The following is a 24,502-nucleotide window of genomic DNA, read 5'->3' as shown; positions in this document are numbered from 1 at the left end:
GTAAATCAACCAAAGATTGGCTGAAAAAGAAGAAATGGAGAGTCCTGGAATGGCCAAGTCAAAGTCCAGATTTGAATCCCATTGAGATGCTGTGGGGTGACTTGAAAAGGGCTGTACGTGCAAGAAACCCCTCAAACATCTCACAGCTGAAAAAGTTCTGCATTGAGGAGTGGGGTAAAATTTCCTCAGACCGATGTCGAAGACTGGTAGATGGCTACAAGAACCGTCTCACTGCAGTTATTTCAGCCAAAGGAGGTAACACTCGCTATTAGGGGCAAGGGTGTCCTATCTTTTTCCTCAGTTAGAATAGGCATTTTTGTAGAATGACATTTACAGAAGATCTTGAAAAGACTTTTCTTCAGTTTTCTTTGTTTAGTTGGATTACTTTAATCTCTCTGTATTGTTGAAACGGAGATGAAATAACCTTTTATTAAAAATGTTACAAAAAACCACATGCTTTCAAAGGGTGTCCTAATTTTTTCACATGACTGTATATATATATATATATATATATATATATATAATCCCCCTTAGAATGCCCCTTATATATGTGTATATATATTATCAGGAGGACATATATGTAATATTCCCCCCCACCTCCCTATACCTGAAACCAGGTGCATTGGTGTGAATGTGCCCCAAGCATTCACACAGATGCAATCTGGTTGATATAACAGCTGATTAGTATCTAGTCCTCTTTTGTTCAGGCCCCAAACAATCAGACTCTCTGGCACCGTTGTCAGGGGGCTTTCAAATCAAAGACATCATAAACCTGTTCAACACCTCTGCCCTATGGCCATGCCCCTACTCCCAGCATTTTGGGACTAGGGGGGAGGACTCTTGGGATTTGAGTAAGGCACACTATGATGTCACATGCCTGAGGAAGGAGGAGGGGGGCTGCTATGGGCTATAATAGCCCAAACAGGACAAAGGTGGGGTCTCTTGTAACCAGGTTAGAATCAGACACACATGGGAGAGAGCAGCTACACGATGACCACCTGGAAAAGGATTAAGTATCAACCCTATAACCCCTGATCTACCCCCCTTATTATCCCCTATCCCACCAACGATATTGTTATAGTGTGTGTACTTATATTGTTGTGTGCTGCTATAAATATATACAGTGGGATGCGAAAGTTTGGGCAACCTTGTTAATCATCATGATTTTCCTGTATAAATCGTTGGTTGTTACGATAAAAAATGTCAGTTAAATATATCATATAGGAGACACACACAGTGATATTTGAGAAGTGAAATGAAGTTTATTGGATTTGCAGAAAGTGTGCTATAATTGTTTAACCACTTCAGCCCCGCTAGCTAAAACCCCCTTCATGACCAGAGCACTTTTTACACTTCGGCACTACACTACTTTCACCGTTTATCGCTCGGTCATGCAACTTACCACCCAAATGAATTTTACCTCCTTTTCTTCTCACTAATAGAGCTTTCATTTGGTGGTATTTCATTGCTGCTGACATTTTTTACTTTTTTTGTTATTAATCAAAATTGAACGATTTTTTTGCAAAAAAATGCCATTTTTCACTTTCTGCGGTAAAATTTTGCAAAAAAACCGACATCCTTATATAAATTTTTCGCTAATTTATTGTTCTACATGTCTTTGATAAAAAAAAAATGTTTGGGCAAAAAAAAAAAAATGGTTTGGGTAAAAGTTATAGCGTTTACAAACTATGGTACAAAAATGAGAATTTCCGCTTTTTGAAGCAGCTCTGACTTTCTGAGCACCTGTCATGTTTCCTGAGGTTCTACAATGCCCAGACAGTAGAAAAACCCCACAAATGACCCCATTTCGGAAAGTAAACACCCTAAGGTATTCACTGATGGGCATAGTGAGTTCATAGAACTTTTTATTTTTTGTCACAAGTTAGCGGAAAATGATGATTTTTATTAAAAAAAAATTTTTCTTACAAAGTCTCATATTCCACTAACTTGCGACAAAAAATAAAAAATTCTAGGAACTCGCCATGCCCCTCACGGAATACCTTGGGGTGTCTTCTTTCCAAAATGGGGTCACTTGTGGGGTAGTTATACTGCCCTGTCAATTTAGGGGCCCAAATGTGTGAGAAGTACTTTGCAATCAAAATGTGTAAAAAATGGCCTGCGAAATCCGAAAGGTGCACTTTGGAATATGTGCCCCTTTGCCCACCTAGGCTGCAAAAAAGTGTCACACATCTGGTATCGCCGTACTCAGGAGAAGTTGGGGAATGTGTTTTGGGGTGTCATTTTACATATACCCATGCTGGGTGAGAGAAATATCTTGGCAAAAGACAACTTTTCCAATTTTTTTTATACAAAGTTGGCATTTGACCAAGATATTTTTCTCACCCAGCATGGGTATATGTAAAATGACACCCCAAAACACATTCCCCAACTTCTCCTGAGTACGGCGATACCAGATGTGTGACACTTTTTTGCAGCCAAGGTGGGCAAAGAGGCACATATTCCAAAGTGCATCTTTTGGATTTTGCAGGCCATTTTTTACACATTTAGATTGCAAAGTACTTCTCACACATTTGGGCCCCTAAATTGCCAGTGCAGTATAACTACCCCACAAGTGACCCCATTTTGGAAAGAAGACACCCCAAGGTATTCCGTGAGGGGCATGGCGAGTTCCTAGAATTTTTTATTTTTTGTCGCAAGTTAGTGGAATATGAGACTTTGTAAGGAAAAAAGAAAAAAAAAGAAAAATCATAATTTTCCGCTAACTTGTGACAAAAAATAAAAAATTCTAGGAACTCGCCGTGCCCCTCACGGAATACCTTGGGGTGTCTTCTTTCCAAAATGGGGTCACTTGTGGCGTAGTTATACTGCCCTGGCAATTTAGGGGCCCAAATGTGTGAGAAATACCTTGCAATCAAAATGTGTAAAAAATGGCCTGCGAAATCCGAAAGGTGCACTTTGGAATGTGTGCCCCTTTGCCCACCTTGGCTGCAAAAAAGTGTCACACATCTGGTATCTCCATACTCAGGAGAAGTTGGGGAATGTGTTTTGGGGTGTCATTTTGCATATAACCATGCTGGGTGAGAGAAATATCTTGGCAAAAGACAACTTTTCCAATTTTTTTATACAAAGTTGGCATTTGACCAAGATATTTTTCTCACCCAGCATGGGTATATGTAAAATGACACCACAAAACACATTCCCCAACTTCTCCTGAGTACGGCGATACCAGATGTGTGACACTTTTTTGCAGCCTAGATGCGCAAAGGTGCCCAAATTCCTTTTAGGAGGGCATTTTTAGACATTTGGATCCCAGACTTCTTCTCACGCTTTCGGGCCCCTAACATGCCAGGGCAGTATAAATACCCCACATGTGACCCCACTTTGGAAAGAAGACACCCCAAGGTATTCAATGAGGGGCCTGGCGAGTTCATAGAATTTTTTTTTTTTGCATAAGTTAGCGGATATTGATTTTATTTTTATTTTTTTCTCACAAAGTCTCACTTTCCGCTAATTTAGGACAAAAATGTAAATCTTTCATGGACTCAATATGCCCCTCACGGAATACCTTGGGGTGTCTTCTTTCCGAAATGGGGTCACATGTGGCCCTGGCTTTCTAGGGGCCCTAAAGCGTGAGAAGAAGTCTGGAATATAAATGTCTAAAAATGTTTACGCATTTGGATTCCGCGAGGGGTATGGTGAGTTCATGTGAGATTTTATTTTTTGACACAAGTTAGTGGAATATGAGACTTTGTAAGAAAAAACAAACAAAAAAAATATATATTTCCGCTAACTTGGGCCAAAAAAATGTCTGAATGGAGCCTTACAGGGGGGGGGGGTTTGATCAATGATAGGGGGGGTGATCAATGACAGGGGGGGGTGATCAATGACAGGGGGGTGATCAATGACAGGGGGGGTGGTCACCCATATAGACTCCCTGATCACCCCCCTGTCATTGATTACCCCCCTGGTAAGGCTCCATTCAGACGTCCGTATGATTTTTACGGATCCACGGATCGGATCCGCAAAACACATGCGGACGTCTGAATGGAGCCTTACAGGGGGGTGATCAATGACAGGGGGGTGATCAATGACAGAGGGGTGATCACCCATATACACTCCCTGATCACCCCCTGTCATTGATCACCCCCCTGTAAGGATCCATTGAGACGTCCGTATGATTTTTACGGATCCATGGATATATGGATCGGATCCGCAAAACACATGCGGACGTCTGAATGGAGCCTTACAGGGGGGTGATCAATGACAGGGGGTGATCAGGGAGTCTATATGGGGTGATCACCCCTCTGTCATTGATCACCCCCCTGTAAGGCTCCATTCAGACGTCCGCATGTGTTTTGTGGATCCGATCCATGTATCCATGGATCCGTAAAAATCATGCGGACGTCTCAATGGAGCCTTACAGGGGGGTGATCAATGACAGGGGGTTATCAGAGAGTGTATATAGGTGATCACCCCCTTGTCATTGATCACCCCCCTGTAAGGCTCCATTCAGACGTCCGCATGCGTTTTGCAGATCCGATCCATGTATCCGTAAAAATCATGCGGACGTCTCAATGGAGCCTTACAGGGGGGTGATCAATGACAGGGGGTGATCAGGGAGTGTATATGGGTGATCACCCCCTTGTCATTGATCACCCCCCTGTAAGGCTCCATTCAGACGTCCGCATGTGTTTTGCGGATCCGATCCATGTATCCATGGATCCGTAAAAATCATGCGGACGTCTGAATGGAGCCTTACAGGGGGGTGATCAATGACAGGGGGTGATCAGGGAGTGTAAATGGGTGATCACCCCTCTGTCATTGATCACCCCCCTGTAAGGCTCCATTCAGACGTCCGCATGTGTTTTGCGGATCCGATCCATGTATCCATGGATCCGTAAAAATCATGCGGACGTCTGAATGGAGCCTTACAGGGGGGTGATCAATGACAGGGGGTTATCAGGGAGTGTATATGGGTGATCACCCCTCTGTCATTGATCACCCCCCTGTAAGGCTCCATTCAGACGTCCGCATGTGTTTTGCGGATCCGATCCATGTATCCATGTATCCGTAAAAATCATACGGATGTTTGAATGGAGCCTTACAGGGGGGTGATCAATGACAGGGGGGTGATCAATGACAGGGAAGTGATCAGGAAGTCTATATGGGTGATCACGCCCTTGTCATTGATCACCCCCCTGTAAGGCTCCATTCAGACGTCCGTATGCGTTTTGCGGATCCGATCCATGTATCCGTGGATCCGTAAAAATCATATGGACGTCTGAATGGAGCCTTACAGGGGGGTGATCAATGACAGGGGGGTGATCAGGGAGTCTATATGGGGTGATCAGTGGTTCATAAAGGGTTAATAAGTGACAGGGGGGGGGGTGTAGTGTAGTGTGGTGTTTGGTGCTACTTTAGTGAGCTCCCTGAGTCCTCTGGTGGTCGATCCAAACAAAAGGGACCACCAGAGGACCAGGTAGCAGTTATATTAGACGCTGTTATCAAAACAGCGTCTAATATACCTGTTAGGGGTTAAAAAAATCACATCTCCAGCCTGCCAGCGAGCGATCGCCGCTGGCAGGCTGGAGATCCACTCGCTTACCTTCCGTTCCTGTGAGCGCGCGCGCCTGCGTGCGCGCGTTCACAGGAAATCTCGGCTCTCGCGGGAGGACGCGTATATGCGTCCACCCAGAAGAGCAGGGCCGCCGGCAGGACGCAATCCTGCGTACGGCGGTCCTGAGCAGGTTAAACAAAATTAGGCAGGTGCATAAATTTGGGCACTGTTGTCATTTTATTGATTCCAAAACCTTTAGAACTAATTATTGGAACTCAAATTGGCTTGGTAAGCTCAGTGACCCCTGACCTACATACACAGGTGAATCCAATTATGAGAAAGAGTATTTAAGGGGGTCAATTGTAAGTTTTCCTCCTCTTTTAATTTTCTCTGAAGAGTAGCAACATGGGGGTCTCAAAACAACTCTCAAATTACCTGAAGACAAAGATTGTTCACCATCATGGTTTAGGGGAAGGATACAGAAAGCTGTCTCAGAGGTTTCAGCTATCTGTTTCCACAGTTAGGAACATATTGGGGAAATGGAAGACCACAGGCTCAGTTCAAGTTAAGGCTCAAAGTGGCAGACCAAGAAAAATCTCGGATAGACAGAAGTGACGAATGGTGAGAACACTCAGAGTCAACCCACAGACCAGCACCAAAGACCTACAATATCATCTTGCTGCAGATGGAGTCACTGTGCATCGTTCAACCATTCGGCGCACTTTACACAAGGAGATGCTGTATGCGAGAGTGATGCAGAGGAAGCCTTTTCTCCGCCCACAGCACAAAAAGTGCCGCTTGAGGTGGGCTAAAGCACATTTGGACAAGCCAGCTTCATTTTGGAATAAGGTGCTGTGCACTGATGAAACTAAAATGGAGTTATTTGGCCATAACAAGGGGCGTTATGCATGGAGGAAAAAGAACACAGCATTCCAAGAAAAACACCTGCTACCTACAGTAAAATATGGTGGTGGTTCCATTATGTTGTGGGGCTGTGTGGCCAGTGCAGGGACTGGGAAGCTTGTCAAAGTTGAGGGACGCATGGATTCCACTCAGTATCAGCAGATTCTGGAGACCAATGTCCAGGAATCAGTGACAAAGCTGAAGCAGCGCCGGGGCTGGATCTTTCAACAAGACAACAACCCTAAACACTGCTCAAAATCCACTAAGGCATTTATGCAGAGGAACAAGTACAACGTTCTGGAATGGCCATTGTAACGGATTTCCTAGCACCCCGACCGGGTACCTCCGTCGATAGATGCTCCTAGTGCTTTCCGAGGACTCCAAGCACTCCACTTGACACCGTACGCCCTGCAGACCCCACGAACCGCCGCAGCTTGGTTGGGGTCTCACCGTCCTCCACCCACGCTGGACCTACGACAAGGCTCCAGGCTCCAGTGGGTGAACCTCTCCTACAGCCAGAGAGCAGGAACAGCTCTTACAAGAGCTAGTAGTTATGCCAGGGGAGTATAGCAAATCTTCAGCGTATAGCAATCCCCCAGTTTGATCAGTTATCCAAACACCAGTCTCAGCATGATGAAGGATAAAACAGGAACACTTTATTGAGGGCTACCCGCCCGTATTTATGCAGGTCCCCATCTGGTGGCCACGCCCTTAGGGGACCAGAATGGAGACTGCGACACAGTATAGATATGCAGAAATTCAGGATACACAGACACAACACATCCCCACAATGCATCATGGTTTCCTCCTCTCTGCCTGGCGACACCAGAGGAGCAATCCAATTATGTCTCAGGACAAAGGGAAAACACCAATACACACGTGGAGACAACAGGACAGGAATCACCACCCAAACACACAATGGCACACCCTCCCAGCAAACACAGACATTTAACATATCCCCAGATAGCTCAAGTCTGAGTGCATATCATTAGGTGAATGGCACTCAGAATACACGAATACAATAATATTAGCTATCTGGGTACCCTCACATAACATACAATTTAACCGAACGCATAATAACATAAAACACAATTCCAAAGACAGATTTAAGCTGTGCGGCCGGCCTGTTTTCTTTAAAGTTAGTATGGGCCATAATCCTGAGGCAAGAGGCTAGCAACCAGCCCCCTCCAAAACACCGTGGCGAGGTTGGTTTCGTCACACATCTCCCCCTTCCAGGGAAGTCTAACCAGATACCTGACCTCACGGTCAGTACCTGAGTTAGTCTGGCAGTCCAACCACAACCCCATACTGGACCTGTTGAATTTTGGGGCCTGGCTCTGTTCCGTATGTCCCCAGCTGTTGAGTGGGCATCTGCGACTCCTTGCTGCCTTGTGGTTCTCCAGCTTGGAGCTGTAGGTACTTGGTGGGCAGAGGCCGACTGTGCTCTGCCCAGATGCCAGCTCTTCCGCTGGGGTCGCTTGTGGGGAGTCTGGCTCTGAAGAAGAGGATAGGGGAGGGCAGAGGCCGACTGCGCTCTGCCCAGATGCCAGCTCTTCCGCGGGGGTAGCCTGTGGAAAGTCCGGCTCTGAAGAAGAGGATAGGGGAGGGCAGAGGCCGACTGCGCTCTGCCCAGATGCCAGCTCTTCCGCTGGGGTAGCCTGTGGGAAGTCCGGCTCTGGAGTAGAGGATAGGGGAGGGCAGAGGCCGACTGCGCTCTGCCCAGATGCCAGCACTTCCGCTGGGGTAGCCTGTGGGATGTCCGGCTCTGGAGAAGAGGATAGAGGAGGGCAGAGGCCGACTGCGCTCTGCCCTGATGCCAGCTCGTCCGCTGGGAAGAAATCAGTGGGTAGCGCAGGCTCATCCCCTGCCCCCAGAACTCTGTTGGGAAGTAGCTGGGAAGGGGAGGGCTCGCTTACCTCCTCCTCCTGGTATCCCTGCGGAGATGGATGGGGATCTGGACCGACTGTCCAGCATCCCTGTAGGACTGGCACCGAGCCCGCGGTCTCATCTGCGCCCATGCAGAGGGGCTTGTGTTCCCCTTTTCCCGGTATCTCCGGCTGCTGGTGGAAGGTGAGGCCGGTTGCCTCTCCTCCCCAGGACTCTGGTTGCTGTAAGGCAGAGGGACCCCGCATCTCCTCCCTCTGGAACTCAGGTTGCCGCTGGGGAGAGAGACCGGTTGTCTCCTCTCCCTGTGATATGCACTGCCGCTGGAGATCTGGGCAGGCGGCCCAGCATCCCTGTAGGGCCAGTAGAGAGACCTCGGTCCCATCTCCACCTGCCATCTGTGGGTCCTCCCAGGACCAGTCTGTGAGGTCCCTCAACATTTGCGAGTCAGGATCACCTGCGTCCACACCTGGCAACTCCGGCTGCTGCTGAGGGTCTGGGCCAGCATCCCAGCATCCCGGTGGAGAGCCCTCGGTCCCTTCTCCACCTGCCTGTTGTGGTTCCTCACAGGACCAGTCTATGAGGACCCCTACCTCTGTAGCTGGTACTGAAGCAGGGGATACTTCAGTCGGGTCTTCCCAGCTGTAGGGTTGTAGGTCTGGGACTGCCACCCAGCTCTCTGGCAGTGTATATTGGGACCGAATTGAGCTGAAGAAGTATTGGTAGTCCTGCTCCAGCTCCCACTCCTTTGTCACTAGAGATGCCAGGTCTTGTCTCACCTCTCTCGCTGTAGCCCAATCATGCATAGCCTCTCTGTAGTCATAGATATCCCAGAACCGGGACCCTCCAGCATCTCCGAACTCCGGTTCTGCGAAGGCCTCAAACAACAGGCCAGGGCCATCATAATCCTCACCCTCGGGTCTGTCGTGCTCAGCCATCCAGGGAGAGTGCCGAATCACATACCACCAGAGTGCCTGGTAGGCGTCATCTAGCCAAAGCTCCTTCCATACCAGGCTCTCCAGTTCTGTCACCCACTCATTCAGGGGCTCCTCTCCCAGAAGGGGCATTCGCAGGGCCACTCGCATCCACAACTGCTGCTCCTCACTGGGGAGACACTCGCCCCGCCGACGCTGTACATCTTCCAGGGCCTCGTGCCAGACGCCTTTCCGGACTGCATCCCTCCAGTCCGGGTCATCATCCTCCTCGTAGTGGAACGCTGTTCGAAGACTAGCCGATTCCATCCTGCTGTAGCCAGGGGCGCTGTACGGATACTAGCGTTGCCCTCAATATACTCCACGAACGGTGTCTCCGAGCTGCTTCTCCTCACACTAGGACGCCATCCCACTGCTGCCACCAATGTAACGGATTTCCTAGCACCCCGACCGGGTACCTCCGTCGATAGATGCTCCTAGTGCTTTCCGAGGACTCCAAGCACTCCACTTGACACCGTACGCCCTGCAGACCCCACGAACCGCCGCAGCTTGGTTGGGGTCTCACCGTCCTCCACCCACGCTGGACCTACGACAAGGCTCCAGGCTCCAGTGGGTGAACCTCTCCTACAGCCAGAGAGCAGGAACAGCTCTTACAAGAGCTAGTAGTTATGCCAGGGGAGTATAGAAAATCTTCAGCGTATAGCAATCCCCCAGTTTGATCAGTTATCCAAACACCAGTCTCAGCATGATGAAGGATAAAACAGGAACACTTTATTGAGGGCTACCCGCCCGTATTTATGCAGGTCCCCATCTGGTGGCCACGCCCTTAGGGGACCAGAATGGAGACTGCGACACAGTACAGATATGCAGAAATTCAGGATACACAGACACAACACATCCCCACAATGCATCATGGTTTCCTCCTCTCTGCCTGGCGACACCCGAGGAGCAATCCAATTATGTCTCAGGACAAAGGGAAAACACCAATACACACGTGGAGACAACAGGACAGGAATCACCACCCAAACACACAATGGCACACCCTCCCAGCAAACACAGACATTTAACATATCCCCAGATAGCTCAAGTCTGAGTGCATATCATTAGGTGAATGGCACTCAGAATACACGAATACAATAATATTAGCTATCTGGGTACCCTCACATAACATACAATTTAACCGAACGCATAATAACATAAAACACAATTCCAAAGACAGATTTAAGCTGTGCGGCCGGCCTGTTTTCTTTAAAGTTAGTATGGGCCATAATCCTGAGGCAAGAGGCTAGCAACCAGCCCCCTCCAAAACACCGTGGCGAGGTTGGTTTCGTCACAGCCATCTCAGTCCCCAGACCTGAATATAATTGAAAATCTGTGGTGTGACTTAAAGAGAGCTGTCCATGCTCGGAAGCCTGAATGAACTAAAGATGTTTTGTAAAGAGGAATGGTCCAAAATACCTTTAACCAGAATCCAGACTCTCATTGGAACCTACAGGAAGCGTTTAGAGGCTGTAATTTCTGCAAAAGGAGGATCTACTAAATATTGATTTCATTTCTTTTTTGTGGTGCCCAAATTTATGCACCTGCCTAATTTTGTTTAAACAATTATAGCACACTTTCTGTAAATCCAATAAACTTCATTTCACTTCTCAAATATCACTGTTTGTGTCTCCTATATGATATATTTAACTGACATTTTTTATCGTAACAACCAACGATTTATACAGGAAAATTATGACGATTAACAAGGTTGCCCAAACTTTCGCATCCCACTGTATATATATCTATTCTATTGATATAGATATATATAATTATAAGCAAATCCACAGTACAGTACCTTCAGTGCTCTGTTCTCTGTAGAGCATGCCCCTGCTCTGCAAACAACCCTTTAACCCTGTATTCCTTGGCCTGCAGGTATTAACCCCTGCAGAGCCACTGTTGTGTTTAACCCCTTGTACCCCGTAGGGACAGTGATCAGTCAGACGGGTGGGTTGTTAAGATACTTGTATGTGTGAACTGTATAGTTAGTTTATGGGTGGAATTTGGGAACGTGTAGTGTAGTTTAGGATTGTATATTTAGTGCTGTATTGTTAGTGTATTGCGTGCTTAGTGTATTAGGTTTTAATAAATACCGTTATATTTGTACCCTTTGTGTAGCGTGTACTTGTTAGCGGTAGCGAGTTAGTAATGCGCATGCAGCTAGCGTAGTGATTAGTGTAAAGTATAGCGAAAGTATTGTAATTATTATATAAAGGCATAAATAGGCGGAGTCATCACTAGACGGCTCCTCCTATTTAGGAATATTAATTATCGATATTCACATAATATTGGTGATTAATATTCCCCCCTTACATAGGACATGTGTGTAATTTGGCCGAGGAATATGAATACCGGGAATCCATCTTCATGATGATCTCACTATAGGCACTTGTTTTGTGTATATTTTGTGATAAACAAATAGGTTGAATTAATGAATTTTATTTAATCACATATGTTGTGTATATGTTCAATGTGTATGATGAGTGGCGCGATAGAATTGATTATACATTTGGGCGAATTATGGAATCTTATATTCATGTATGTGCCCATGGTATTTATGCACAGATAGATAGATTTCAATATTCTTGACTTTTTCTGTCACCTTATATTATTAGTCACTAGTGATGAGAGTGATGTGGGTATGCATGGCATATTCATGCACACGCTCTTCACTTTTTACTAATTTGTTCAATTTTGTCTTTATTCCCCTCTTTTTTTCTTATGTCACTTGTAATGAATCATGTTGTGTCGGATTGAAAATTTAATAATAAGTGTTATCATGTGATATAGACATCGCAACTTTAATCAATTTGCACTGGTATTTTAATAATGTATATTTAATGTGTGTTTAAGGATATAATGTATATTGGAAACTGTGATATATTAACACAAGTGATTATGTCTAGACTGTTTTAAGAATTGAATTAATGTAATGTTACCACAGGAACAACCCCATGAATATCGGGGCTTACCCATATAGAAATTGATGGGGATGTCACATATACTTCACTATTACTATAGGTATAATACAGACGTGGACAAAATTGTTGGTACCCTTTGGTCAATGAAAGAAAAAGTCACAATGGTCACAGAAATAACTTTAATCTGACAAAAGTAATAATAAATTAAAATTCTATAAATGTTAACCAATGAAAGTCAGACATTGTTTTTCAACCATGCTTCAACAGAATTATGTAAAAAAATAAACTCATGAAACAGGCATGGACAAAAATGATGGTACCCCTAGAAAACACAGAACATAATGTGACCAAAGGGACATGTTAATTCAAGGTGTGTCCACTAATTAGCATCACAGGTGTCTACAACCTTGTAATCAGCCATTGGGCCTATATATATGGCTCCAGGTAATCACTGTGTTGTTTGGTGATATGGTGTGTACCACACTCGACATGGACCAGAGGAAGCAAAGGAAAGAGCTGTCTCAAGAGATCAGAAAGAAAATTATAGACAAGCATGTTAAAGGTAAAGGCTATAAGACCATCTCCAAGCAACTAGATGTTCCTGTGAGTACAGTTGCACATATTATTCATAAGTTTAAGATCCATGGGACTGTAGCCAACCTCCCTGGACGTGGCCGCAGGAGGAAAATTGATGACAAATCTAAGAGACGGATAATCCGAATGGTAACAAAAGAGCCTAGAAAGACTTCTAAAGAGATTCAAGGTGAACTTCATGCTCAAGGAACATCAGTGTCAGATCGCACCATCCGTCGTTGTTTGAGCCAAAGTGGACTACATGGGAGACGACCAAGGAGGACACCATTGTTGAAAACGAATCATAAAAAAGCAAGACTGGAATATGCCAAACTACATGTTGACAAGCCACAAAGCTTCTGGGAGAATGTCCTGTGGACAGATGAGACAAAAATCGAAGTTTTTGCCAAGGCACATCAGCTGTATGTTCACAGACGAAAAAATGAAGCATATCAAGAAAAGAACACTGTCCCTACTGTGAAACATGGAGGAGGCTCTGTTATGTTCTGGGGCTGCTTTGCTGCGTCTGGCACAGGGTGTCTTGAATCTGTGCAGGGTACAATGAAATCTCAAGACTATCAAGGAATTCTAGAGAGAAATGTACTAGCCAGTGTCAGAAAGCTTGGTCTCAGTCGCAGGTCATGGGTCTTGCAACAGGACAATGACCCAAAACACACCGCTAAAAACACCCAAGAATGGCTAAGAGGAAAAAATTGGACTATTCTAAAGTGGCCTTCTATGAGCCCTGACCTCAATCCTATTGAGCATCTTTGGAAGGAGCTGAAACATGCAGTCTGGAAAAGGCACCCTTCAAACCGGACACAACTGGAGCAGTTTGCTCATGAGGAGTGGGCCAAAATACCTGCTGAGAGGTGCAGATGTCTCATTGACAGTTACAGGAAGCGTTTGATTGCAGTGATTGCCTCAAAAGGTTGCGCAACAAAATATTAAGTTAGGGGTACCATCATTTTTGTCCATGCCTGTTTCATGAGTTTATTTTTTTACATAATTCTGTTGAAGCATGGTTGAAAAACAATGTCTGACTTTCATTGGTTAACATTTATAGAATTTTAATTTATTATTACTTTTGTCAGATTAAAGTTATTTCTGTGACCATTGTGACTTTTTCTTTCATTGACCAAAGGGTACCAACAATTTTGTCCATGTCTGTATATATTTACTGCCACTTATTCTATTAGCCTGGTGATGTTTGTGGTTTTTTATGTGCATCTATGGATAAATATGCCATGCCTCATATGTATTTTGATGTGATGGACACATATATGGAGATGGGCCGTTACAGCTACTTTCCCTCACCTAAGATGGAGCTCGTAGTGCGCGCGTCCTTCTGCGCAGCCGTGGGCGTGCTGACGCGGTCGTGGCTTTGACATGGGACGCTCTGTTCTCTGGAGAGCGCTGTCGTCCTGCGTCATCGCTGCGACCGCGTACGCAGGCACAGGCGGTTGGCGCGCCATATTAGACGATGCTAGTGATTCAAATCCCATACAGGTGAGGAGTTGTGTTGTCCGGCCTTCTCCCTAATCTATTGGTCCAATAGAAACTATTCCTGCCCACTTTTGTGATCATATATACCCGGCTACTGAGGTTTTGTCATTACCCCTTGAAAAAGCTGACGGCGAAACGCGCGTCGGGGCACAGTGATTATACATTGTGGACTAGATAATATCTTTGATAGGCACTGACTGTATTCTCTCATATATATTTGCACTTGCACTTTATTTATATGAATTGTAACTGCCACACATCTGATGTCTGAGTGATATTTTTAATATGTTCTTAATGTCTGTGAGGCCAGAAATGGTTATAACTCTGAAAGTACTAATAAAATGTATGATTTTTGTAAAAGTCATGATTGATGGAGTTATAAGTTGTGATTATAATTGATCTATGTACTTATTAGAACTGGTTGCACTTCAGGAGACCTAGGGGAACATTAGGGAATTTTATCACTATTAGGGGCACCATGGGGAATTATTACTACTTGGGTCCTGCTGCTCATTAGTTTCATTCAGTTGCTTGGTGTCTACTCAATTCATATCAATAAGTGGGCAATGTAGGAAGACACTTAAGGTGGTTGTTTTTTTGGGGACTGAAATATTTGATAATCTATCCTTAGCATAAGTTATAATTATCTGTTCAATGGGAGCCCAAGTCCCATAATCCTGACTAATCAGCTGTTGGAAGGACCCATGGCACTAGGGTGAGCACTGCAGCCTCTTCCTAGGCCTGTGAGATCATGTTACATTCTCCAGCTCAGTCACAAGTAAGTGAATGGAATTGCAGTGCAATACCATCACAACCACTATAAAATAGATAGCACGTGTCTAATAAACAATGAAGAGGCTACAGTCACTTATAGGATTTTACACAACTGTCACTTAGTTGTTCAGCTTGAGTAACATGCATACAGATGAACTGAAGCATGAAATAAAATGGTATTATTGGTGTAAATGATTTAGGTATAAGTTGAGTATACCCAAGATGACTGTCGAGGTAGCTTGACATAACTCAATCCAGTTTTGCTGTAAATTGGTACCATGTTTGTTATAACCAATATGTCTTTTAGCACACCCCCAAACTCTGGCTGCCACCAACTGTATATTCAGGTTGTTAACAATAGAGATTATGTGCACCATGCCTTTGATCATTGAAAAAAAAATTTCCATTCAACAATCAGTTCAAAATGTAAGTTTAAGAAGAAAAAACTATATAGAAAATATATATTTAATTGACACAACTAATTGATGGAAATGTACTGTAATTTGGCTTAATCTATAGACAAAAATGTTTTAGGAACCATGCAGGTAAATCAGTTTGTGATGCATTGAAAGGCAATTTGTCCTACTTGAGCTCACCAGGAAATTGTATTAACAGGTTACACAAATGAGAAGCTGTTCCTTAATTGTGTTAAAATCAGGTTTAATGACTTTAGGAAGAGTTATTGTGTTAATAAAGTATTATGCAGGCTGGAATGACTTTCCTTTGGTACCTTATTATGTGGAAATTATTTTATATAATGTTGCATTCTATGCTTCCATTATCATTCTCAGCGCAAGGCATAATCATTTAAGAGTTTCATTTATAAACATTCATAGAGGTTATGTTAATTGCCCATATTACATTTGGAATTCCTAAAAGTATCGCAACCAGTGAATCCTATTATGAAACATGCTTGGTACCGTGGACAGATTTATCATTACTATGAACTAATTGCTGCACTATGAATAAAATGGCATTCATTCATAAATGTTACAGGACTCATGATAAGAATCTAAATTGTTGCACTTATAGCATTTCCTATCATAAAGCAGATGCAAGTTCTACTCTGTTCTCCGCCTCTCACTGTTGTAGCTAGCTTTATGGTCTTAAGCATCTTCTCACTTTACTCTTGGTTGATTTATTTCCACATTAAGTTTAGTTCCTGTCAATCACTGCGGCGTTGACCTAATGATTTGAGTACACCTCTAAAATGCTTATCTTAAAAATATATCAATATGTATACATATATATCAATACATTGTTTTCAGTACAAATGCTTAAAGATGTGCATGTACACAGCTGTGTTCACATTTTCACCAAAGTATATTGAACCCACGATCTGTTTAACCAATGGCGCACATGGAACACTGATTATTGAATCAAGAAGGGATTGTTAGTGCAGATTTTGTGAATGTTCTGTGTGTCAATACATATTGTTCTGCAACACACCAGGATGGATGGAAGCAACGGTTCATGAGACATGATATATTGCGACTTGTTCAAATGTCAGTCTACAGTATGCTCATACTCAGTAGCGAATTGATATCTCCCTTTTTAAACTCTTGCACAGCTGACAATATGGCTTCAGGTGAAGTGATTTCTGGACATATTGACATGTTGCTAAGGTGTGCCTACTGGATTATATCTATGTTTTCTGGTATCAGCCACAGATCCTATGTTAAAGGGGTTATCCCATAATTAATGTAAAAAATGGAAATCATATAGTACACAACAATCTCTTTCTAACAAGGCCAGAATCAGCCCTGTACCTCCCATGGTTCCAGTGATCTCCACATTCATTGTTCCTATTGTTCTGCTAATTTTATTTCAATCTGGACGTTCAGGGGGCATGCGCTTTCTCAGGACGTGTCTGTCCTTTCTCCTGCAGCTGCTGTCATTTGAAGGCTGAGTATTTACAAGGTGGACAGAGAAATTATAAAAAGGACAAACAGCAGGTGTCGCTATGCAGGTAGATTTAATTTAATTACATGCAATTACAAAAGTATTGAAATCCAGGAGCTGGTTTAAAAACTGTAGAATATTTTTTATGCAGCAACACCTTTGTTCAATCACTTATACCCTTGTCTATAACCCATGTAAATAAATGGCAGCATAAAAGCACTTCAATAGTATACAAATACCAACCAGATGGATCACCACTCTGTGATTGGTTACCTTGAGTAACAAAGGCAGTTTTACTGCAAGATGGTTTTGACAAGGCCCAATATGAATTATCCAGTGCAAGCCACAAAAGGAAAATAAGGTTCTGATTTTCATAACATACCCTCCCTGTATATATTGGTTATTTCACTACATTTTAGCAAATTGGTATTTCCAGAAAATTATTGTATATCGCTAAATATGACATTGTGCACTCTTGGCATTGGCTACTCCCGTCTACCAATTGTTTTGCTTTGTATTCAATAAAGTATTTTTTGTGTCTACGTTGTATTCAATAAAGTGTATATTGTTTAAAGGTGTTATCCAGTAATGGATAGTGATGACCTATCCTCAGGAGAGGTCATCATTATCATATTGGTGGGGATATCAGTCCCAGCACCCCCCACTGATCAGATGTTACAGGGACTCACCATGCTCGCTGGAGCTCTGGTGAGCGCAGCCAGCTCCCGGCATCTCTCCCAGGACAGCGCCATGCATAGTACAGCGGCTGTGCTTGGTGTTGCAGCTCAGCCCCATTAACTTCAATAGGGCTGAGCTACAACTAGACCATGTGATCCATTGAATGTACAGTGACATTCCATGGCCTAGGAAGAGGCCGCAGTGTTCATGGTCTGACTTCTTCTAACAGCTAGTTGGCCAGGGTCCCAGGTGCCAGACCCCCACCAGTCTGAGATTTATAACCTTTCCAGAGGATAGGTCATCAATAATAATTACTGGATAATCCCTTTAACAAAAGTTTTGTAGATATTGTTTCAAATTAATAAGTGCTTTAACTTCTCTACATCATTCATCACATCATTGGTGTTAGCAGCACCTATTGTAATTATATACTGTAGATTATAGCAAAGACAGCAATGGCAAAAATTATTCTGAGCAAATAGATTTGAGTTTGTTTCTAAAATCATGTTATCTGAAATTCAAACAATTATGTTTAGAAAGACAGTAATTACAGAAAGCACATGGCATAACTATCACTGCTCCCTATACTGAGGAGGAGATCGCTGCATGTAATAGTAGCACTCTCCGCTGATGAGCAGACGATTGCCAGGAAGGAACCCATCCCTCCTAACAATTGCCTGCCTGAGCTGGCTGTCTGATATAGTTTTTACTCTTTCTGCATCCATTAGCCAGTGTCATCACTTTTAGTTTTGCCTTGAATTCAAATGTTTCTTTCTTTATCTTTTTGTTTGTTAGTGTTTTCTTAAACTTTGAAAAACAAAGTTAGAACATATGTAAAGTAATAAAACATTTGCCAATGGATTTCCTGTAGCTGTGGCACGATTTATGGTAGAATAATAGTTCCTCTCTGGAGAGAGACATTATTAGTCAATGTTAAATTTCTAACCATGACAGCTCATTTCACACAAATTATTATCTTTTTGTGCAATATGATGGTGTTGTAATATTTAGTATCCTTATTGAAGGTTTATACTTCATATTCAGGGCTACAAAAGCTTCATTGTGAAGGAAAACTATTCCTAATATACAAGTAACTCTTGTGTGAGAGAGGTTTTTGTTACTTTCAACAACATAACACTACCTTTACCTTGTCAAATGAGAAGACACAGTGCCCTTCATATTTATTCATGCCTTTACTCAGTGTGACTGAAAACATGATTTAACAAGTAAAAAGGACATTTTGTTTTCTTGCTCAGAAACTTGAAAAAAATATTCAGCTTTTGGTCGTTGTAAAGTGTCTGAAAGACATATAAAGTTGAAAGACATATAAGATCAATTAAAGGTTATTTTAGAAATTACAATATTGGTTATCTGTGCTTCGAGTAGGGCATAAATACTGCATGAGTGGCAAGCATAGCAGACTCATCATTGTTTGCATTGCTCCATACTCATGTGTAAGGATAGGACATTATTCAAATCCTGGAAAACCCCTTTAAAGAGGACCTGTCACCCCTCCTGACATGTCCGGTTTAATAGCTAGATATATTCCCCATGTAATAACAATTATGGAGCACATATTTTTAGGCATCTATGTTGTGCTATTCCTTTATTATTTCTACTAGAAGTTATTAATTAATGGCTATTAGCTTACAGAGGGGCGGTAACCAGTTGGGGGGGGTGTACCTGCATAGTCTGAAAATGGCAGCACTGATTGGATAGAGTGAGACTGTGCAAGTACACCTCCAACTGGTTACCACCCCTCTGTACCCTTACTGTAGACTGCTAGCAGTTCATTCATAACTTCTAGTAGAAATAATAAAGGAATGGCCCAACATAGAGCCATAAAAATTGGTATTACATGGGGAATGCATGAGGTTATTAAAACAGGCATGTCAGGAGCATTGACAGGTCCTCTATAAAGGCTATATACAGCTTCAAGGGAATTTTTTTTATAATTGCATCTTACTCATTTTGGGCTAAAAATAATTTTGGTCATTGGTCGTTATTAAAAATATTCATCTGTTTCATCACAAAGGGTTAACAGTTTGTCTAGCTGTGTGAATTGTTCTTTCACTAGTGCAGGTCATCTAATAAACCTTATCTCTAAATTAATAAAAGGCCATAAACACTTATTTAAGCCACATTCTTATCAGTAAGATTAGAAATGAGCTATGATGAGTGTTTATAAGGTCAGAGATCAGAGATAAAAAGCCCATCAGCCGAGCTGCCTGATGGAACAGAGTAAAAATACAGAGCCTGCTACTAGAGAATCGCAAGGCTCTTGAGAGAAAGCGGATCAAAATTGTTTAATAAAGACCAATTGAAAAAATTATTTTTAGTTCAAAATGAGTATAATGCAACAATTAAAAAAAGTGTCCGCAAAGGTGTACAAAGCCTTTTATGTATAAAGGCTTATAGTCATAGACATAGCATGACCATGTGCACTATCCCTGTCAATTAAGAAACTGTGTAGAAGCATTATTTATTTGAACAATTCAGACCCCTAATAAAGCCTTGTGCCTTGAGTCCTAATTTGTAAATTGATTTATTTATGTAGACAACCAAGAAATGAACTATTTATTGCCATTTTGCTATTTGGATAGAAATGTACAGTACAGACCAAAAGTTTGGACACACCTTCTCATTCAAAGACCGCCCCAGGAAAGGAAGACCAAGAGTCACCTCTGCTGCGAAGGATAAGTTCATCCGAGTCACCAGTCTCAGAAATCGCAGGTTAACAGCAGCCCAGATTAGAGACCAGGTCAATGCCACGCAGAGTTCTAGCAGCAGACACATCTCTAGAACAACTGTTAAGAGGAGACTGTGTGAATCAGGCCTTCATGGTAGAATATCTGCTAGGAAAACACTGCTAAGGACAGGCAACAAGCAGAAGAGACTTGTTTGGGCTAAAGAACACAAGGAATGGACATTAGACCAGTGGAAATCTGTGCTTTGGTCTGATGAGTCCAAATTTGAGACCTTTGGTTCCAACCACTGTGTCTTTGTGCGACGCAGAAAATGTGAACGGATGGACTCTACATGCCTGGTTCCTACCGTGAAGCATGGAGGAGGAGGTGTGATGGTGTGGGGGTGCTTTGCTGGTGACACTGTTGGGGATTTATTCAAAATTGAAGGCATACTGAACCAGCATGGCTACCACAGCATCTTGCAGCGGCATGCTATTCCATCCGGTTTGCATTTAGATGGACCATCATTTATTTTTCAACAGGACAATGACCCTAAACACACCTCCAGGCTGTGTAAGGGCTATTTGACCATGAAGGAGAGTGATGGGGTGCTGCGCCAGATGACCTGGCCTCCACAGTCACCAGACCTGAACCCAATCGAGATGGTTTGGGGTGAGCTGGACCGCAGAGTGAAGGCAAAAGGGCCAACAAGTGCTAAGCATCTCTGGGAACTCCTTCAAGACTGTAGGAAGACCATTTCAGATGACTACCTCTTGAAGCTCATCAAGAGAATGCCAAGAGTGTGCAAAGCAGTAATCAAAGCAAAAGTTGGCTACTTTGAAGAACCTAGAATATGACATATTTTCAGTTGTTTCACACGTTTATGTTATTTATATAATTTCACATGTGTTAATTCATAGTTTTGATGCCTTCAGTGTGAATCTACACTTTTCATAGTCATGAAAATAAAGAAAACTCTTTGAATGAGAAGGTGTGTCCAAACTTTTGGTCTGTACTGTATATACTGTACAAAAATGAATGTCAATTTTAGTATACTATTAATTATCTATTCCATTAATAAATAAGCAACTTGCTAAATGGTGCAGAACCAACACTGTACCTTTTTCAATTCTTCTATAGCACAGTAATGCTTCAATTCTAAATGGTGTCAAACGTTTGTGCTGCTTGCAAAGATACTGTTCACCTCACTGTATAGTGGTTTTGAGCTGGCCTTAGAGTCCATTATTCTGATGCTCTTACTTGCATTTTAATTTGTTCCATTACACATAGCAAGGGTTCCCAGAAGAGGGAAGGTGTTTAGGGATTTTCTTCTTCCTTGGGCACAATTTTTTGCTCTTAATATAGAAGAGAAAGGAAAATAGAGCTTTAAAACAGAGCAATTATTAGAAGCATGTTTAAGACCTTAAGCTGGGGATAAAGTGCCTTGAAAAATAATTCATACTCCTTGAACTTCACATTTTTTCAAGTAATACCGACAAACAAATGTATTTTATTGGGAATGTATGTGATAGATCAGCACAAAGTAGGAAGTATGTGTGAGGTGAAAAGAAAATGATATATGGTTTTATGAAATTTTTAATAAAAATCTGAAAAGTGTAGCCTGCATTTGTATTCAGCCCCCTGATACCCCTATATAAAATACAGTGTTACCAATTGCCTTCAGAAGTAGTCTATTTAGTAAATAGAGTCAACCTGTGTGTAACTTATTCTCAGTATAACTAAAGGTCTTCTGTGAAAGCCTCATAAGTTTGTTAAAGAAAATTAGTGATCAAACAGCATAATGAAAACCAAGGAACATACCAGACAGGCCAGGGATAAAGTTGTAGAGCAGTGTAAAGCAGGGTTAGGTTATCACAAAAAATCCCAAGCTTTGGACATCTCATGGAGCACTGCTCAATCCAACATCTGAATTGGAAAGCAAGGAGAGCACTAATCAGAGAAGTAGCCAAGAGGTCACTTGGAGGAGCACCCATGGTAACTCTGGAGAAGCTGCAGAGATCCACAGCTCAGGTGAGAAAATCTGTCCACAGGACATCTATTCGTCGTGTACTCCACAAATCTGACCTTTATGGAAGAGTGACAAGAAGAAAGACATGTTTTAAAGCAAGCCCTGTTTGCAGTTTGCCACAATTTATATCACAGCAAACATGTAGAAGAAGGTGATTTGGTCAGATGAGTTTTCATTTAGGACAAAAGTTGAATGTTTTGGCCTAAATGCAAAACATTGTATGTGGCGGAAAACGAACACTGTACATTACCCTGAACACACGATCCCCAATGTGAAACATGGTGGTGGCAGCGTCATGCTGTGGGGATGATTTTGTTCAGCAGGGACAGGGAAGCTGGTCAGAGTTGATGGTAAAATGGATGGGGCTAAATACTGGAGAAAAACCTGTTAAAGGCTACAAAACTATTGAGACTGGGGTGTAGCTTCACTTTCCAGCCGGACAACAACCCTGAACATTAGTGTTGAGCGCGAATATTCTAATTGCAAATTTTTATCGCGAATATCATCACTTCGAGAATTCGCTTAATTCTAGACTATAGTGCTATATCTTTTTTCTATAGTTATTCTGTAACCTATCATTAATAAACTTTTATTATAAATATTTTCCTACCTATCATTAATAATTTATTTTAATAGATGTTATACTATTTTTAAAATAAATCATTACCTATAACATACAATAGACAACATGTAACACACAAAGGCTAAATGCCAAAAGCTGGGTATGTGCAACAATCTATCCATGAGACAGGTAGTCAGTAGTGTTGAGCATGAATATTCGAAAACCAAATTTTTATCTCGAATATCGCAACTTCGAGAATTTGCAAATATTTAGAATATAGTGCTACTGTATATATTCGTTATATCGAATATTCGTCATTTTTTCCATCTGAACACATGATTCCTCCCTGCTTCTTGCTTGTGGGCCAATGAGTCATTGGCCCACAAGCAACTTAAAGGGAACCTGTCACCGGCATTTTGTGTATAGAGCTGAGGCCATAGGTTGCTAGATGGCGTTAGCACATCCGCAATACCCAGTCCCCATAGCTCTCTGTGCTTTTAATGTGTGGAAAAAACGATTTGATACATATGCAAACTAACCTGAGATGAGTCCTGTCCCTGACTCATCTCATGTACAGGACTCATCTCAGGTTAATTTGCATATGTATCAAATCGTTTTTTTTTACACAATAAAGGCACACAGCACTATGGGGACTGGGTATTGCAGATGTGCTAACGCCATCTAGCAGCCCATGCCATCAGCTCTATACCCAAAATCCCGGTGACAGGTTCCCTTTAAGCAGGGAGGAACCATGACTTCAGATGGAAAAAAATGAATATTCTAAAAATGAATATATAGCACTATATTCTATAGTGCTATATATTCGTTTTTGACCACCGCCTGTATTGATCGTGTAATATTTGCAAATTATGCGATCATTACCTTACCGATTTTAAAATAAAAAAAAGAATGTAGAATATCACTAGGGTTGAGCGAACCCGAACTGTAAAGATTTAAGATTTTTGGACCCCGGTTCCGAACCCGAACATTTCTGTAAAAGTTCGGGTTCGGCGATTTCGTGGCGCTTTTTGAAAGGCTGCAGAGCAGCCAATCAACAAGCATTTAACTGTGTGCCCTTAGAAGCCATCAGAGCCATGCCTACTAATGGCATGGCTGTGATTGGCTAGTACAGCATGTGACCCAGCCTCTATATAAGCTGGAGTCACGTAACACTGCACGTCACTCTGCTATGCTTAGTGTAGGGATAGGATGCTGCCTGCTGTGAGGGAGAGAAAAGGACAGAATCTTTAATCAGAACTCCAATTGAACTCAGTGATCTACATAGATTTAGTTGTGTGGTTGCAGTTCACAATCTTTTTACCCTGCCCTGAGCCCAGTGACAGAGAAAAATAACTTTTATCCGTCTGTTAGTTAGGTGGGCGGCGGTGGCCATTTTATGCAAGCTCAGTGCACCAGCACTGCATATGTGCTTTTGTGATCCAAGCTTGAAATACTGCAATAATAATCTGGCTTTAAAAAAACCTAATTTTTGGGCAATATCCTACATCTGGTGCCTTTGCAGCATTAGTCAGTCTGCAATTTAAGCTAGAAATACAGCTATAATTTTCTGGGTTTTAAAAAACACCCTTTTTGG

This window comes from Bufo gargarizans, chromosome 1, assembly GCF_014858855.1.
Source record: "Bufo gargarizans isolate SCDJY-AF-19 chromosome 1, ASM1485885v1, whole genome shotgun sequence".
In the NCBI taxonomy this organism is placed as follows: domain Eukaryota; kingdom Metazoa; phylum Chordata; class Amphibia; order Anura; family Bufonidae; genus Bufo; species Bufo gargarizans.
This window is presented reverse-complemented; position numbering follows the sequence as displayed.